The 18,932-nt window shown below is 44.7% G+C and overlaps 1 long non-coding RNA gene across 1 annotated transcript in view; it reads left to right on the top strand.

The window, feature by feature from the left end:
• LOC149330036 (uncharacterized) overlaps positions 1-18,932 on the top strand; it is a 287,954-nt gene that overhangs the window by 20,287 nt on the left and 248,735 nt on the right. The gene's annotated exons all lie outside the window — the stretch shown is intronic.

Consider the following 18,932-nt stretch of genomic DNA (forward strand, 5'->3'; position numbering starts at 1 on the left):
GAAATCAAAAGAACAACAATTATATTTTAGTTCTTGAAACTCTACGAAATTAGTGAGGAAAGAGATGTCACAACTATGCTGGCAAGAACTATACAACTTCTAGCAGAGTGATGAAAGTTTCTTTGAGGAGACCGCTTTCTACTTTAAAATATGAACAGATATCCGCCCTGAAATGTCTTTTTGGAGACCTAACAAAAGAAACAAATAAGCGCATTCGCAAGAAGAGACATCATTTACTAGTGTTGCTGTACGTGGCGCTCGTTGAGACTTCATTCAATCGACAGAATAAAATTTTGGTGATTAGATATTCTCAAAGACTTACGCCTCGGAAGGGACTTCTTTCTTTGCCCAAGTTTGACAGCAGTAGTGAAGAGTGAACTAAAGATGACAAAGAAACGCACCCTTTTTCACTGCCGCTCAATAAGAACAATAAATGATTCCATCAGAGGGCATATCTTTCGAAGTTTTCACACGGCAAAGAGGGTAGGGGGAGGGAGGGCTGCTCTTTCGAAACAGGTTAAAATACGTCTTCTTGTGACGGTGGTCATGCAAAATCTGTGTTTCGCGAACAAAGCAGTCGTTTTAAAATGCGCTGTTGCTAGGCATAAGGTGTTGTGAAAAAATTAGGAAGTGAAAGTCAGGACTTGCAACAAGGTCTAATCGAACAGAGCACCAAGAATATTCAGTTCAGCCCACTTGACGCTCCTACCGTGAGAGCCACGTGTTTGATCCCAGAGTTCTTTAATTACTGGGCTAGCCAGCTCCGATAGGACTATGCAAGTTTGTAATACGATTTTTTTAAGGCGTCGGAGGACCATGTATAACATAATATTCACCACCTAAGTAGGGTCTTTTTTGAACTCACAGCTCAGCATCAAGTAGAGTGTTTTTCTTTTTAGAGAAAAAAATAGCCGTTTATGGTCGATTCTTCGTGATAATGGCGATAACAAACTCACAATTTTTGATGACCAGTTAGCGCCTGGTTCTTGACGAAACAAATATGAAAACTGATTTCAAAGTGTTTAATCTGCTGCAGCTGTCGACACACACACTGAACATGCCTATTTCAGCATTAGTACACACTTCACGTCTATAGTAATTAGAAATCGGTGCCTTCGTCAAACGCCAGTTTTTATTTATTACCGCGCATCTTGCTTTGCAAGGAGCGCGGTTCCGACACAAGAAAACTTTATTCGAAAATGAAACTGCTTTTATCTCAAAGACATAATCAAATTATAAGCGTAATCAAGGATATAAGTTGCCTTCAAACGCGGAAGGAACCATACTTTTCTTCTCGGCCGCCACTAACTTTAACTCCTCTAGAGCATTTACACAAGGAAGAGGAAAATACCGTTCTCCGAACTTTTGTGCAGCCCAGTTCCAGGAAGTGCTTTTCCCAACATGCTCGCATTCACAGTTCCGCTAAAACAGAGCAGAATTTTAGTTGTGCATTAATTTTGAGGGTCATAGCCTTTTCTCGGCCCGTGATTCCATTTCTGACCGCTTAGGATGTCGTCGACGGTCGAGCAGCAAAGACAGCAACCCCTGTCGATTCCCTTCGCAGAAAGCTTTCGTCTTTAGCGGGCCATCCATAATGCAGCCCAAGACAGCTTCAAGCAGCCATCTCGGATCCGGGATCCGTCTCCAATCCTATTTGAATAATCCGTGACGAAAGAGATCAAGACGAGAAGGCTAAGGGGCGAGCCATCGTCCCCGCTTTATTCTCTTGCTTCTTCTTGGGTCGTTCTTGAAGTACGCAGCAAGGACAATACCTTCTTCACTTAATCCCAAATATTGTGCCCTGCCATTCTTTACGTTCAAAAACAACAAGTAAATAAAAATGTTCTCAGTGGCTCGATGCATTTTTTTCTTTCATTTTCAGGCAGTCTCGAGCAATTTGTGAGCGTCTGTTATTGATAAAAGCTAATTTTGGTTTTATGGCGACCTTATATCTCTGCACATGCGCATCCCATGTCTACCTGCTCCTTAGTATCGCTGCTGTTATCAATTATCAGCGAATAATTTTTCTAAAATCGCATTCTTCCATCTTCTTCAGAGGTTCAGGGTAAATTAAGATCTGACTGTCCTGTAATTAGGTACGCAATGATCACAAATTTATGTCGATTTGTTGAGCTTGATCGGTTAAATTTATGTGAAGCGATATCGGTAATGCTGGTGTTCCTACTTAGGAGGGCATAATTTGGACTGTTCCTGCAAATTTACAATACAACACTTCTTTGTCAGACTCATATTAATCTGCTACCAATCGAAAGTGCCTTCGTTTTGGCGCTTTCCCGCGCACATTCTGAAACCCTGCTTTCTTAAGCTCTTGTGTTATCTCCTTTCTTTTTCATTACGCTTTCAAGACATGCACAGCCGGCCAAATCTTTAGCTGGCGTGCGCGACGGCCGCGTTTTGCGTGCCTCTGCAGCTTATAACGGAGCAAACTTGCGAAAATATCAAATCTAAGCATAGGCTCACTGAGGCCATGCCTAGTATTGAGCTTTCCGCAAGTTTGCTTCATCGTAAAGCGCAGGAGCGCAGAAAGAGCGGCCGTCGCGCACGCTAACTAAATATTTGGACGGCTGTACTTACTTGTTTTGTTGCACAAAATTTTGGGCCTTTAGTGCACTATTTTAACATATATGTTCTTGTTCGGCTGATTATCATCCGTTCGCTTCTTGTCGATAGAATTCTTCGCAGTGAAAACAGAAAGGATATTAGGGCGGCGAGGGAAAGCTCAGAAAATTACCGCACTAAAGAAAACTTTGTTCAGCAATGACTTTCTTGGCGAACCACATTTTCACGAGTACTCACCATTTTTAAGAAAGTTTGCGCAATCGCGGTAGTTCTCGCGTTTGTGACAGAACAACATCTTTTAGGTTAGTAGAAAGATAGATGTACGCACTTGCGTCGCAGGGGCATGGGCTGTTGATAGAAACAATTTTTGGTAGGATTGAAGCGAGCAAAAAACGTACTGCATGAAACGATACTTCTATTCGACTTTCCTGCTTGCGTGAAACGTTTTTAAAAAAACTACTGCCCCCTAAAAAAGGAATGCTTCTGCAGCGTTTCATTGAAACTTTATTATCAGTATAGCGGTTTTTGGCTTAAGCGAGTAGTTATTTAGAACCGACGTTGTAAAATATACGAAGAATGAGAAAAATGTTCAGAAAAATGACGCAGATTAGTGGCTCAATAGCTCCCATATAAATGTTTTTAATATTCTTTTCGTTTTATTTACACCATAAAGATGTGGCCAGGCTCAGGCAAAAAGCGAACAATCTTTGTTTGAGTGAAGATAGCTTCCAAACGCATGCACATTGTTACATTTGTGTAACATGCAAAACGGATGTCAGGCACTGCGTCACCAGACCCCCATGGGCATCATTTTGCTGGTTACTGTTAAATTAGAACAACGAAAGCAAAAAACTACTAAGAGTAACTCGAAGAAATTTCGCACACTTGAAAAAATCTGTATGTTACAAAAATGTAAAAATTGCATGTGTTTTTCCATTTAGCAGGGAACCTATAGAGCTGCTAATACGCGTCATCTTTGTCACTCTTGGTGGATAGCTGGTTCTAATTGGCTATCCAGAAGCCAAATTTCGCTTGAAACAAACCGAGATCATCATCTAATTGAAACGTTGGAGGCGCAGCCTTTTTTCAGTGCGGCAGTTTTTTTTTCCAGAAAACTTGATGGAAGCACACAAGTCGACAAGAGTATTGGTTTATCACCACGTATCTTGCTCACTGCGCTAGTACCAACAATTGTTATTAAGAATAATTACAGTTGAAACGTGAATACATTTGTGTTTTTAATCAGCTAAAACTTGTTTTTCAGCCATAAGCTCGAGGACTATGGCGATCATGCACACAGTGAAAAATGGCCAGCGGCCACGAAAGCTTGGGACCCTCGCCTTAGAGGACAGCTGCATCACATTTTGAGAATCTCACGATATTCAAGGACTAAAATCTAAATAGGCTGTAGGTAAAACTCTAATTTTTTTCCCTAACATTTTAAATCGGGACATAAACAGCGATTAAATCTCAGGCTTCTCCTTACAGCATCTGGGGAGTGCTGAGAAACTCGGTGATGACGTCACAGACGGCGAGATTTAAAATTTCCGCTGCGTTCGCTTAGAACTAACCGTACGTCTTCGGATGCCGTCAAACAACGTTCCGCAGGCATTGCCCTCAATGGCGTTCATTTTTCTTCTTCAAAGAAAGCGTTTATAAGCTATATATGTACTGGCGTCGTCAGTGATGCCCCTATTAGCCTCCTATCCGGTGGTGTGTGTTGCGGAGAAGCCTCAACACCGCCGTGCTTTTATTCGGAGATTACGTGAACACCTCTAATGTTAGCCATAAAGACTTCGCATGCTTTAGCTGCAAGTTCCACACATGCGACGCCTTTTATCTCGTCGGATTCTGAAACCTATTCAGCTGGCTTTTATGAGTTGACTAGTTCGACGACATCGAGAGAAAAGCATCATCATAATCACCAGCCTAACTATGTTCACTACAGGAGAAATGAAATACGTTTGCCACAACCCTCCAATTAACCCCGGCCTGTATCAGCTGCGGCTATGGTATTGACGCAGACTTCCTAATCGCATATGCCTACCTGAGTTTTGACGCCCTCTGCTATGCTTGCATTCTCTTGGAATCCAGTTTGTTACACATAACAACCATAGTTTAGGTTGCCATCTCATTACTTGCCCTGCTCGTGCCCATTTCTAATGATGATGTTGACAACAATGTTTTTTTTATCGTTCAAGGCATCTTCGGCCGAAAAGCACCAAACACAAGAGGTGGTCGGTCAGTCATGTACGCAATTACTGCAATTTTCTCAAACCGGAATGAAACCAAAGCTGGTGTATAGTGATTGAAAGTTAAGTGTATATGCATGATTCGTGGTGTGTTGTGAGGGAGATTCTTTCCAACGGAATTACGAAAAAAATTGGCAGAGGCTTAGCTTGGTTAAGCCCGGTAAGTTGCGAAAGCAATAGCCCTGGCTGCGCCTGGTTTGCCTTGTGGTGTGTCTTGGTAGTGCTCTTAGTAAAGCTTATTTATGAAAGTTTTGCCCATTTGTTTTACATGGCATTATACTCACCACACGAGGGCCCCCACGTGCTGGGAGATTTATGCGTGCCTCGGTCGCCAAAACGAGCGGCTGACGCTAACGGATGATTGCCTAGAAGCTTCCCTCTTCTTTCACTCCAACTTCCTCCCTTCCTGTACGGTGCGGTTCGGGGGTCTACCGAGATGACAGAGAATTTCCTTTCCTCAAACAGCGTTGCGTTCAAAGGGCAAGGCATCGCGCCGAACGGGTGGTGGCGTTCCTCCCTTCCTGTGGTTCGGGTGTCCACCGAGATGACAGAGAATTACTGCGCCATGCCTTGCCCTTTGAACGCACCGCTTTTTGAGGAAAGAAAATGGCGCAGCAATTCTCTGTCATCTCGGTGGACACCCGAACCGACCGCTAAGTGCGCCGCGCGCGGCAGGAGCGGGAGTTAGGCCGCGCTGGGTAGCTGCGGCCTCGCTACGCGACGGCGCGAGTTGGAGCCCCGCTCTTGGAACTGTGACGTCAGACCGGCGCGCCGCGAGTGGCAGGAGCAGGAGTTAGGCCGCACTTGGTAGCTACCGGCCTCGCTACGCGACGGGCTGAAAGTGCAAGCAGTATTGCTTTCGCAATAAAACAGAAAGATGTATGTAGCTTAAACTAGTGCTAAAGAATCATTGCTGGATTTAGCGACTAGGTCATACAGCTTCAGCCAGGATCCTTTCTCGAGAAGAACGACACGGCCTCTGACAGCTAAGTCGATAAGCTCAGCTATGTCTTCAACAATAGGAAAAAGACTGAGGTCACTTGGAACAAGAGATTCAATGTAATAAGCTTAGATAACTTAGAAATCTAAGAACCCCGTCTAAAAAGATTTATTCGATCAACGACTAGAAATAGGTAAAGGAGTGTTGCTATTTCATTCGTATATAACTCCGGAAAGTGCTGCAGTCTTTATGTAACTAACTTCTGGCATACGTTTAATACACGGCCACTGAAAAGGGCCCAACACGTCTAGCGCTGTGTGTGGATGGTATACTTAAAGAGTTGCGAGTTTGTCGTCCATGTATCGCCTAATTGTTCAGAGCGTCATTGCTTTGACTCTGTCTCTTTTTGGATGGCATACCTCTCTATACTTTGATATATTGTGTGGAGTTTGTTCTCTACTGCAGAGTTCCATTACTGTTTCCACTCTATAAGGGGACTGCCTTTAATGCGTGGCCTGAGATCCGGGTATTGAACTTGGTCTATGTCAATCAATCTGTTCTGCAGCTGACAAAGCGAGTCGATCAGCCGCCTCATTGGCAGCTGTGACGCGGGGACCTGGCACTCAGTATATGGTAGTTTAGAGCTTTGATGAGTGTGCATACACGAAAAATTTAAGCAGGGAATTCATTTATAGGCTTTCCCAGAGGACAACGCTGTTATATACACTAAAGCAGTCTCTGTGTGTCTCAAAGGTGTCTCACAGACTATGGGATACAATGACATTCTGCACTCGACAAGCTCGTGTGGGCATTTGTTGTTTTCGATTCGGAGTATCGTGTGCCATTAGTTGTCCACGAGACTGAGGAAGATTTGGAGGTGTCCATTTAAAATTCAGTACTTCTATGCACTACTTGCAAAGATATGAAGAGGTGTTTTATGGCAGTCTGCAACCCACGCTCGCCAACATCTCGAAAAGATATGTTGCACTCGACTGGATGCAATCTACAGGGGGCGGTTGTGTGTTTATTGGAGGTCGTTAGAATGTTGGAGACTAGTATGTTGAATCGTTGAACGCTCTGGTGCGAAAAAGTGGTGTTCTGGCGCGTCGGTTTGAAAACAACCGTGTTCTATTTGTGTTATGCAAAAGTAAATTGCATAGGTGTTTCGCATGTGACAGTACGAGGTCTGTTAGAAAAATATCCGACCTTTGGCCGAAGAAAGAAAAACTGGCATAACTGGAGCGTTAGAAACCTAATCACCTTCAAAGTAGTCTCCTTGTGACTCCATTTACATCTCCCAGCGGTGCTGCCATTGTTGGAAGTATTCCGAAAAGGCCCTTTTCGGAATGGAATTTAGCTCTGCTGTCGTTGCAGCCATAATGTCCTTTCTTTTCTGAAATCGCGCTCCTTTCAATGGCCTCTTGATTTTAGGAAACAGCCAGAAGTCGTAGGGGGACATGTCAGGAGAGTAAGGAGCCTGTGGAACTACAGGAGTCTGGTTTTTCGCCAGAAAAGTCTGAATCAAATGCGAGGAATGTGCAGGAGCAATGCCGCGAGGGATGCGCCAATTTCTTGTTGACCTCAATTTCGGTCTCTTGCGCCGCACAGCACCACGTAGGCGATGGAGGACATCCCTGTAGTACTCTTTAGTCATTCTTTGATCCTGTGGGGTGCGTACTCGTGTAGTGCCACAAAGAGGGAGTCAAAAAAGCAGTCAGCATCACTTTGACATTGCTGCGCACTTGGCGGGCCTTCTTTGGTCTTGGTGACGTGGAATGCGTCCTCTGTGACGACTGGGATTTGGTTTCCGGGTCGTACCCGTACACCCAACGTCACTAGTGATTACGGCGTCGGTGAAGTCAGGGTAACTGTTTGTGGAATCCAGCATCTCCTGTGAGACTTCAACATGAAGCTCCTTTTTCTCCACCGTCAGCAGCTTCGGCACGAATTTCGCCGCAACTCTCTCCATGACCAAATCTTCGGTGATAATGGAATGTGCAGATAAGTTGCTGATGTCCACCTCTTCCGCAATTTCTCGGATAGTCACACAACAGTCCCGCATCACCACAGCGTTCACTTCGGCAATTACCTGGTCATTTCGGCATGTTGATGGCCGACCGGAGCGTGGCTCTCTCTCCACAGATGTGCGGCCGTCTTTAAACCAGTTGCACCACTGCTTAATCTATGTGCTGCTCATAGCATCATCACCGAAAGCCGTGTGAACATTTCGAATGGTTTCCACTTGGCTATCGCCAAGTTTCTGGCAAAATTTGAGGTAGTAGCGCTGCTCCTCTCGCTCCGCCATTTTCCTTGCAACAAAAAACCGACGAGAGCACTGCGCACTGCCCCACTCAAACGCTGCTTCCCAGCGACTGACGCTATCGGCAGGCGGGAGAAAATCCGCGCATGTCCACGAAGGTTCAAGGTCCGCTGGTGCAAGCGCGCTTGTTTCATATCCAACAGGTGTTCGCAAAAAAAAAAAATAAAGTAGGATACTTTTCTAACAGACCTCGTAGTTTAATGGCTCATAAAATGCTTGCAAACTTGAGCCACCGTTGAAGTGACCTTTGGTCCGCCTCAACAAGCAATCAGCTGTACTTGTACGAAAAGCGATGGGAACCAAACCGAGTGTCAGATGGCACATGGCGTCCGGCATTCTTAAGCCAGTTTTCTGGGCTGGCTTGTACGCTGCTGAGCCTTGGCCTATACAGAATACAACTGCATTATTAAGGATACGTAACTAGCAGTCTCGATGTATGCCACATGACGAGAAATTGCTTGGATGGTTCAGCCCTTTACACATTTTGACTTTAACCGCATGATGTGCGTAGTGACGGTGGGATTTTCGTCGACTCTGACACCAAGAAATTTGTGCTGTTTTTGGATAGCAATATTCTGACGTTCATTGTAAATGCAGGGTTTGGTTTAATTTCTTGCCGCTCAGAAGACCGTACACAAACACACAAAAGTTTAAATACCAAAGTTACGGGGATCGAAACCCCTAATCTCCACCACACTGTTACCGGTTGAATTTAAAAAGTCTATTTACACAGGCGGGTCGACCAGAGCTTGGAGCGTCAGCGCGAAAATGCTGAGCTTCTTCCGTATCCCCATTTCGTTATTCATTCAGCGTCCATAGGTAGTGCGTGGCGCTATATTTTTCTCTGATCTGTCCACTTTGATATATTGTTAACTGCCGAGTCAATTTGCCGGTCACAGTTTGAGAATTTGCATGACTTGAAGCTCAATTTCACATCATCGATATAAACAGAGTAAAAGATGAATTTAGGCAGTGCTTTTTTCAGTGAATTTATTCTAAGAATGAAAAGTGTGTAACTGAGAACTCCACCTTTACGAACACCATGACCCGTGTAATCTACTTGTATAAGAAATTTGCGACACGAACCTTTAAAAGTCCGTTGAGATAGGTAACTCTCAAAGTTATATAGCATATTCTCGCAGATTCATAGGGAGAAACTGTCTGAGAGAATGTCAGAGTCAAGTGAGGTCATGTGCTTTCTCGAGACCAAAGACAACAGGTAAAGATTGCTGTTTATGCAAAAAAAAAATAATCCATTACACCAGACTGAAAAGCAACGAAGTTGTCATTTGTTCCCCAGTTGGCCCTAAAATATGCTTCGTATTGGACAAGAAAGCCACTGAACTTTAGGAAATTTAGCAGGAAACCATTTATCTTTTTTTTAGAAGCGCTGACATGATAGATACCTATTTACAAGCTTGGGAAACACTGTCCAGCGGACTATATTGTACTGAACACAGAGCGGAAGGCCTGAAGGTGCTGGTGATTAAGATGTTTCAGCATGTCAGACTTAATCCTATCGGGCCTTGCCGCTGTGGTGCTACATGTACTATCGCGATGGAAAGAAACGACAACAGCGCGGCGCCTACACGCTGCGCTCTTCGAATTTCTGTTGATCGCGCTTTTACCGGAGTGGCACGAACGTTAGAGTCAGCCTGGAGTGTATCATGGACGACTTTATAGTGTTTTTTGCTGTCACCAAAGTTAAGAAATTGGAATAGTGGAGCATGTGTCGCTCCATCGCGATACTACCGAATGAAACATTCAGCTCCTACAGGGCAGGTGGGCTACTGTGCTTTTGTGCGGACGGCCTTTCATCAGGAAGATTTTGGGTTCTAGCTAGCTTCTGTCGCAGCAAGGAATCCCTATTATTGTACTAGGCTAAATACATATTGAAATTCTGCTCCAATGCGTCTGCTTGGCCTGCAGAAACCGCAGTTTTGTTATTTTGTCCCTCGTCTAGCAACGATCAAGAAACTTCTGATTGTTTCTATTTTGTCCAGTCTAGCAAGCCGCGTTGCTCTTTTCGAGACTCTTTGCCGTGCTAGATGCCGGCAGGATTGGTTTTGCCGCCTTCACCTCCGGTGAAGACCTCGAGACTGATGAATATGGGTTCCGAGATCCTGTGCCCCTAGGATTAATGTTATGGGATCCGGAGGCCGCAGAGAAGAGTCGCTCAGAAGCCCGCGAAATAAGAACAGCCTCAGGCCGCTCATCAGTGACGGAGATCAACATAGCCTCCTATGTACGAAGAAGTATAAAGATCTATGCCCATCCCACTTGCCTTGGTGGTTCCGGCCCTCGGGTGAATTTCGGGGGGGAGGGTAACAGACACATGTCAACAGTGCTGCACACTGTTACCAGAGGTTGCTCAGCCCCCCGGCGCTTGGAATGATTTAGGTGTCTCCTTTGGATACTTTATCCATGCCTCAAGGTAGGAATTGTTTTTATTCGTTTTTTATTTCTTGACCACTTCGCGTGACGACAGTGAAGCTGTATGTGTACCTTTGGGGTTGATATATTATGTGTGTACTGTTTTGCAGTTGTCACTATGATGGCCGTTTTCGGCGCATTTTGCACAAGACCTCTTGCTTGTTGTGCCAAGACCCTAGTTCTAGTCCTTGAAACGCTTGCTCGGTTTGAGTAAGTATAGGCGAACGGGGCACTTTATTATCGTGACACGGACACTCAGGCAAGCAACTCCTGCTGATATTCAACACATTGTGTGCTGTTGCAATCTATTTAACATTCCGCCCTATGGTGATACAGCGAAGAGAGGTCACATGTTGAACTTGTAAATGGTCAGGAACGCCTTCCATTTTCTGCAACAGTCGCTCCAATATTGCGCTCTAGGTTTTTTGTAGGCTTGTGTGTGAAGGAACCGAATTATGCAGGTCAGCCACGTTCTGTTGGTTTAGTAGGGCATCGAATTGCAGTGATGTCTTCACTTAGAAAGTTTCTTCAATTACTCTGTTGCTTTCGAACATTTTTCAATGAAGAAAACTTTTTCAAAGGCGAGCCTTTTGCTCAGCTGAGTGCACAGTTAATATCGAGGGAAGTTCACGTAATGCTGTACAGGTGATGCTTTCATCACTTCGGTGCGATGCCATTCCCGAGCCTGATAACTTTATTGTCGGGGGCGGGGTGAGTGAAGTGGCCAGTTGAATCCGTGCGGTATGTATGGACTAATCTCTCTTATTGTGTCACCTGTGCTTCACCCTTATCGACATGTGAAGGTCCTCGAGGCCCCCCGGGACCCGGTCGACAGAAGGAGAGGTCGTCAGGAGGCGTTTGACAAAAACCGCGACTTCCACATTCCCTAGTTTCTACACTTCACCTCTCAAATCCTCGCCACTGAGCGCTTAGGTCTGGAGACTCAGAATCAAAACTAAAATTCTAACCTTTTTTTTCGTGAATTTGGCTGACCGTACAGCAGTTCAGCAATTTTACAAAGGCTGGCCATTGTAACTTGTCTACTGAGCGATGAAACGGGCTCCTTTGACGTTACAACGCGGGCTGGAACGAGTGTTCATTAGTGATACATTTGCTCAAAAAATGCAGATTGTGTACTTACGAGCCAGGTACAGTGGCTAAAAATTTAAATAGTTGCCACGCAGTTTGCCTCCACCAACCTCCTTTGGTACTGTTTCATGTACTTCCATTCCCTGCAAATTGTGCCAGTTACTTTTCTGTTTCAATCATTGCTTACTTTACTCGCAGCACCTCTTGTAGATGGTGAAATATCAATTGAGGTTTTCTTCTTAAAGTTCTTATGTATTTCGGAGCTCCCATTTCAAGTCTTTCCCTTCGTTTTCACTGTTCATAGTTCGCCTTGTACTTATGCATTATCGAATGATCTCTCACAATTATATAAAAAAACACTTATTAATAGGTTTCATCACAGCAATTGCAGAACTCTCAATTTCATTTGTTATTTTCTCTAAATATTCCTCAGATACTGCAGTGGTGGCCCAGTGGTCTGTGCATCCCCTTAGTATGCGAGACATGCGGGAATTGATTTCCACTGCCTCCAGATAACCACTTGTTTTTAATAGGTACTACCTTTCCATTGATCTGATGCTCGGCTTCTCTGTTTGAAGACATGATTGTTAAACAGGTCTTCGATGCCACTCTATGTACACAAAAAAAATCTTGCGTCCTGATGCATTTTGACCAAAGCAGGCCTTGTGACATTAATCATAAACGTCATCAAAATCCTCGCGCACTCTTCGACAGGGTTTTAAACACGAAATATTTAAAATAGGCAGTCCGTGTCTCCTTTTAATAATACAGGCACATTTTCAATGCGTTGCTTATGCTAGTGTTCAAACGACACCTTCGGTTTAATTCTCGTTTATATTGCACTTAGGATTTGATGCAGAGAGCGACGTGGTCAAAACCAAATTCGAAAAGCTTCAGCCTTTTCACAAGGTTCGTGCAAATTCATACTTGCTACAAGAAATAGAGCCCCACTAATAAAAATTCACTACGCGCTTCGCCTGAAAGAAATGGAGTAGCTTCTGAACTTTGCGGCGCCTAGTGTAAGAAGTGGAAAGAGTCTAACAGGACCTCCATTCAGGACTAGACTTAGAGAGAAGGACGTGTAATTTAAAGCAAGTGCAAAATGTGGAAGGCCTCATGATGCAACCAGGGGCTCGTGCTTTCCGCTGTGAGTGACTAAGAAGCATTGCCTTTGACCTGCAATCTCGTCGAAAAGAGCATCAAAGCGCCGAACAGACCTTTGAAAAGTGTTTCAATATCCTAAAAAAGAACGTGACTTGACTTGCGAAAGGCGCCCAGAGAGTTGTGTTCTTTTTTGCGCGTATTCAATTTACAAGGCCGAGATTTAGACTGATCGTAAAGGGCTTAGGCAATTTAAAGAAACTTCTACCAGTTCATTGCACTACGTAAGCTGCGCAGCTCTCCAGCTCGCGTCACTTTAAAAGTCTCATCGGACCTAAATTTAGACGAGGAAAAAAAGTATGGAGCTCCGTTACACGTACGGAAGGTATAAATGCGAAATTTTCTGCAGTTATTACTCTCAAGTAATACCGTAGTGAGAAAAACGGAACAGTATGGAGCGGTGGTCGCATCGAGAGCTTTCTCCTGGGCAAATAACGGAGGCGTGGTGGTATGTCGAGGGAGATAACGCACTCGTTTACCTGCGGCTTTAAGTGGTAATCGTGTTCGAGCTTCAGCAAGAAGTCATATGTGGAACTAGAAAGCCTTACAAGCTGTGGTCGTCTAGTGGGAATGGGAATAAATGTTAATGCACTTACGGGGGCAAGAGACATGTCTGGTAAAACACGTCAATCATCATCATGATTATCCTCCCTGTCATCTATCATAATAATTGCCAGGTTGTGTCCCCTGTAGGAGAAATATGTCTTTCATTGACATCTAATTACCTTGGTCATGCACCAGCGGCTGCCCCGCTATCTCTATTTTCCCGTTTTTTTAAATCTAATCTTCGCTTTGACTCTCTACCACCATCCCAAATTCACCTTGTTTTGAAATTCATCTTGTCACTTTAAGCGACAATTGCTTATCTGCTGTCGGCAGTACGTGCTCTGCCCACCTCCATTTTCCCTCTTTGATTTCAGTTTAAGCTAGGATATTATTAGCGCGTCCTTGTTCCGTAACCTACTCTGCTCTCTAGGTATCTCTTAACGTGGCCTCTATAATTTGCCTTTCCGTAGCTGGCTGTGTCGTCCAATGACGTTACTTTGCCCAAAGAAGAGGGGGCTAGGGAGAGGAAAGATACTGATGAAAGCTGCGCCGCAGCTACCATAGAACTGAAGGTTTCGCGTGCAAGTTTCTGCCATCAGTTCAGATTTCCTTATGTCTGCTGTTATGCACCATACAGGCAGAGTTTTGTTTCTTTGGATTCGACCCTAGGGGGATGTGCTCTTACCTAACACAATCTTGTTATAGCCAACTACTTTCGCTGTGATTGTGGAGGGCAGCTGAGTTTGTGTGAGGCAAGACTGTTTCTCAAGCTGTATGTGCCGTTCGAGCTTCGTGCACTAATTGCATGATGCTCCTCACGCTGTACAATAATGAACATATTCCACGCTTTGCGACAACTGTTACCCAGCTCACCGGATACGGGCTCGGGTAATGTGCTTATTGTGTGTTGGTGGTGCTGATCAAATGTTCTACACTTCTGTCAGATGCAGGTCGTGCCTGTGTAGAGAGCATAGCAGAAGTAGGTAGGCCCTAGAGAAGAGAGAAACAAAGTCAGGTAGGAGGGGAGTGTGCATGGCCACCAGAGAGCCGCAGTATGATTGCGCCAAGAAAAAAAGACTTCCTTCACAACGTTTCCAGAGAGCAGAGAATGTCATGTGAAAAAAGAAGCTTCAGTATCAACGCTCGGCGTTTGCTGAATGCAGCCTTTGAACTTTTGCGGTCTTTGTTTTTGTGTAAGGGCAGCCAAGAGATGTGTTCCTTATGCGACGCCTCAAGATAGAAAGGAAAGCTTCGCCTTCTTGACGATATGCCGGCCGCTTGTGGGCCGCACTTGTGAAGAAGCCGACATCTTACGTATCGTTTGCCAGTTGAGTTTGGGAATCGTCGGCGTTTTGGTTGCTGTTTGTACAGAAACGCCAGTTTTCTTTCACAGAAAGCTGACTATCAGAATGAAGAGTAACCACGCTGAGGCACTTCAGAACGAGCGCATTTGGTTCAGAATAAGGAAGCTGTATAACGTTGTTCCACGACAATTATGGACGACGGAAAAACCAGGATTTCTTTGAGAAAACAATCGTGGCTTACAGTGGTGAATAACGTATTTTTGGTCGTAAATGAATTTTCATTGCAATGTTTTACCAAAAACAGACTCGAATAGGTTAACCTTAGAGTCACTGACGAGTGTCAACAGAAAACATGTTTTGTGGATTTGTGCAGATTTCCTGGATTTTGAAACTCTCTGATCACTTAGTAGGTCTCATTTAAGTCAGGTTATAATATTTCCGCAGTACAGTCATAATAGCAAGGGTCGTCTTAAACAGCATGCCGAATTCAAGGTGTAAGCGAGCCCATGCCAATGCTTTTCGGAAGAAACTGATTCTCATTGGAGCTTTCGCGATGATGAAGTTGCGATTCAAATTTAAAGAACATTGAAATCAGTTTAACACATTACAGTTACAAAGCCTGGAATTGTGCTGACTTGCCTTTCTAGGTTGCCTACATCTTCAGCGCAGCTGTCAATTTTCAGTGAGGCACGAAGTCAATACCAAAGGCTGTACGTTCCTCCTTTATTCAAAACGGACATGCAGGTGACGTAAGCATCGATCTTCGACGACTTCACAAAGAGCTTAGTTTGCTTTCGACCAAGCTACTTTGCAAATGTTCTCGCTACAAAGCTGCGCATACTGTTCATGCCAGGACAAAAATTTCCGATGATTACGTGACTTCCTAATGCGAAATTTGAGCTCAGCTCATCAGCTCTTTCAGCTTTTCAATAGATGGACGCGAAGAATTCGATGGCGGCGACGGTAAGCTTCTGCTTCGGCGGCACGCACCTCTGGATTCTGGCGGCGACGGCGCTGTGCCTCTGCTCTGGCAGCTCATTTAGCAGCAGCGGCAGACGAGGGACCTCCACCGGTTGCCTCGCTCGTGGCTCAGAAAGAACTGGCAGAGAATACACTATTCATATAGGCAGGCGGTTCGCAGTGGCGAACGGCGGCGGCTATGCCTTTCGGGTCGGGCGGCGCACATATCGAGATCCGCCGCCACTGATCCGGCGCTCGGATTGGCGCCGCACAGGGGTGGCATTGGAGGAGGAGCGAAGAGAGCAATTAAGTTATCGGGAGGTCGCGGGAGATGGCGCGAGGAGCGCGCGCAGCTAGAGCAGCGCGCTGCCCCGGCTGCGGAGCTGGTTACGAGGGACAACGGCGACGTCGACGCCGCGAAACGCAGGAACGGGCGCCAAATAGCTGCGCTTTAAAAGCGGTGCATATACGAGAGAAACTGGATAAAATGGGTTCAGGAGTAGTCTCACAGATTTCGGTGCTCTTGAGGGTAATATCATTTCTCACTACATGCAGTAAGCCTTTTGGTGCTCGTGAAAATATGACTTCACTAAGTAATTATGGTTACTGCTATTCACCATCTGAAAGAATTAAAAAAAGCCATTCTTTAGCTGAAAAATACGTTATGTTTCGTTTTGAGTAAAGCTCTTCGGCCTGCATCACTAATCGCATGTAACTCTCTTGGGCACAAAATGGGCAAGTATTTTGGTGCTCCATTTAGATGGGAGTACGCAATTGTATGGATTTTCTTTTTATTTTTGCTGTCAGCGCCGTACAGACGTTGCAGAGGGGAGTGGCCAGAAAAATTTACAGCAATGTTACAAAACAAAAAATACGCGCACACCGGTGTCAAAAGAGTAATAAATAATTCGGCAGACTTTTAGTCTTGGCGCCGATGCTGCATATTGAGCGGAATTGTGCGGATAGCAATGCCAATAGTACTGACAACCGGAGAATAAGTATTCTGCGCAGTTCAGCGGCACGATATTTTCGACGAGGCGAGGCAAGCCCCGCGGGGGCAGAAAATACCAGCCTCGCGTGGCTCGACTAAATATCGAAATGAAGTCAAGCCGGTAGTCGCGCATGATGCATTATTGAACCGTCGATAAAGGGATCGGAGCAAAACGCCTTATATCTTCTCCCCAGTTTCACTGTCGCTATCCTTTTCTCGTTTGTGTATTCCGCGAAGAGCTGGCGGGGTTCTTTCGAAAGCATATAGGCTAGTGACTAAAGAGCATGCATGAATCCATAGCCACACCATCTGAGGCATATTTCAACAGAGGTAATCACACCTACACGTTACGAAAACAGGAATATCTATGTATACCTGACTGGTTGCCTGGAGCAGTATTCTGCCGCAACCACAAACACACAGTGCCTTTAACACCCCGCCGCAATACATCGCAGGCGTGAACACAATACGGCTGAGAAATATGAAAAAGTTCCCATTTTGTGCCCCGTTTATACTGCGCTTGCCAGATATTCGCGTTCTGGTTGCAACATATCCTTTTGTTTTCTTATTTTTTTTCGCATCCCGTCGTTTCCGTTCACGACAAGACCACGACCTGTATGGCTTCTTAGGAATAGGGCCGCGGGCGGTTTCTTGCTTACGAAGCCCGCATGAAGTCCCCGCAACCTTTAGGTCGGGTATGTGATCAATATCGCGGTTTCTTTTAGAAGCGCCCACCAGTACATTCGTCTTGCTCAATGCTTTACGCTTCGGGTTTTGTGCATTATTTTTGCCACGCTCTCTTGCACACGCCTAGTGTTTTTTTTTTCTTGCGACTGCGTCTGAGCAAGGGGAGAAGCCTTTGCGAACCGATGCTTAGTGGAGCAAGTTTCCGGGAAGGCCTATGGTTTCTGTCGAGTGCGGGTCGCAACATGTCTTTACCCTATAACAGAGACCCGTGTTTGTGACTGTTTCTGTTCTTGTCAGTGGATGTTCTACTCACGTTTTACAGCCCAATTTTGGGTGAGCTTCGAATGAATTCAGAATGTCAGCCACAGTGGAACGGAAATGAACAGGACACAAAACAAAACAAGAAAACTCCCAGTTCACCCATTCCACCATTCTAGCTTGAGTATCGCTACAACCAGGAGCGTCTTGCTTTTAGTTTCGCACGTGCCTGTTTGTGGTGTGGGGATGGCTCGGAAGTTATAGTGGGTTACTCTAACCTAAACCCTGTCATTCTGCAGTGAGAGTATAGTTTAGTGTTAGATGCGGTTCGTAAAAGCCTTATCAGTGCAGTCCATTCTCTGCGGTTGTAAAATGTTTAAAACAACCCAGGATTAGAAGAGAGTTTGTTTATGCAGTTCTGGTTTCCTTTCATTACCTTTTTCAAATCATTACCTTTGTGCCTGTGTGGCATCATTACGTTCGTGCTTCAAGGTTAGTACGAATATCACTGCATTGTCTATTGGGCAGGTACAGGTGGAGTTGCATCTGAAGGATTTGATAGAATGGAAGGAATCAAACTGTATTAGCGTATCTGCGGTTACAAGATTATGCGAAAATGATTAGAATGAATACGACCTGAAAGCTTGGCCTTGGAAGGGACCTCAATGAGGTATTTATTTATTTATTTATTTACTCTCAGGGCCGAAGCATTACAGAGAGGAGTGGGTGGTACAAAACAAAAACAGTACAGGTAACGCAGCACTACAATGTAAAATCAATTACAGCGTTTTTAAAGAAGTCGGCGTTTGTAATGGAGGCGATGGAAGCGGGAAGGTGGTTCCATTCCTTAGCAGTCTTGGGGATAAAAGAGGCGAAGTGTAAGTTGGTGCGACTGCTGGGTACGCCAACTTTGAACTGGTGGTCGCTGCGGGATGAAATGTAAGATGGTGGTACAAGCAACGTATCTCTGAGATGATGGTTTGAATGGTAGATTTTGTGAAATAGGCATAGACGGGAAATTTTTCGACGAATTGAAAGATCCGGTAAGTTTAAATTTGCTTTCATTTGAGTTACACTTGCAGTTCTATGATAGTTAGAGAAAATGAAACGGACAGCCCGATTTTGAATGGCTTCGATTTTCAGAATTAGTGAGTTAAGAGGAGGGTCCCATACAGACGACGCATATTCAAGTTTTGGTCTGACTAATGTTTTGTACAGTATAAGTTTCAAGTTATACTGTACTATACTCATGAGGCACAAAATTAGTATTATACTCATGAGGCACAAAATTCTGACCATACACTTAATTATGCAGTGGCGCAGAGCTAAGTAATTTTAGAGCAAAGGAATAGAGTGGACAATAATTGCTTTCAGCGGGAATTTTATTTCATTTAATTTTTTTATTTCCTCA

Source organism: Amblyomma mixtum, chromosome 9 (assembly GCF_055824585.1).
Source record: "Amblyomma mixtum isolate Tamu chromosome 9, ASM5582458v1, whole genome shotgun sequence".
Lineage (NCBI taxonomy): Eukaryota > Metazoa > Arthropoda > Arachnida > Ixodida > Ixodidae > Amblyomma > Amblyomma mixtum.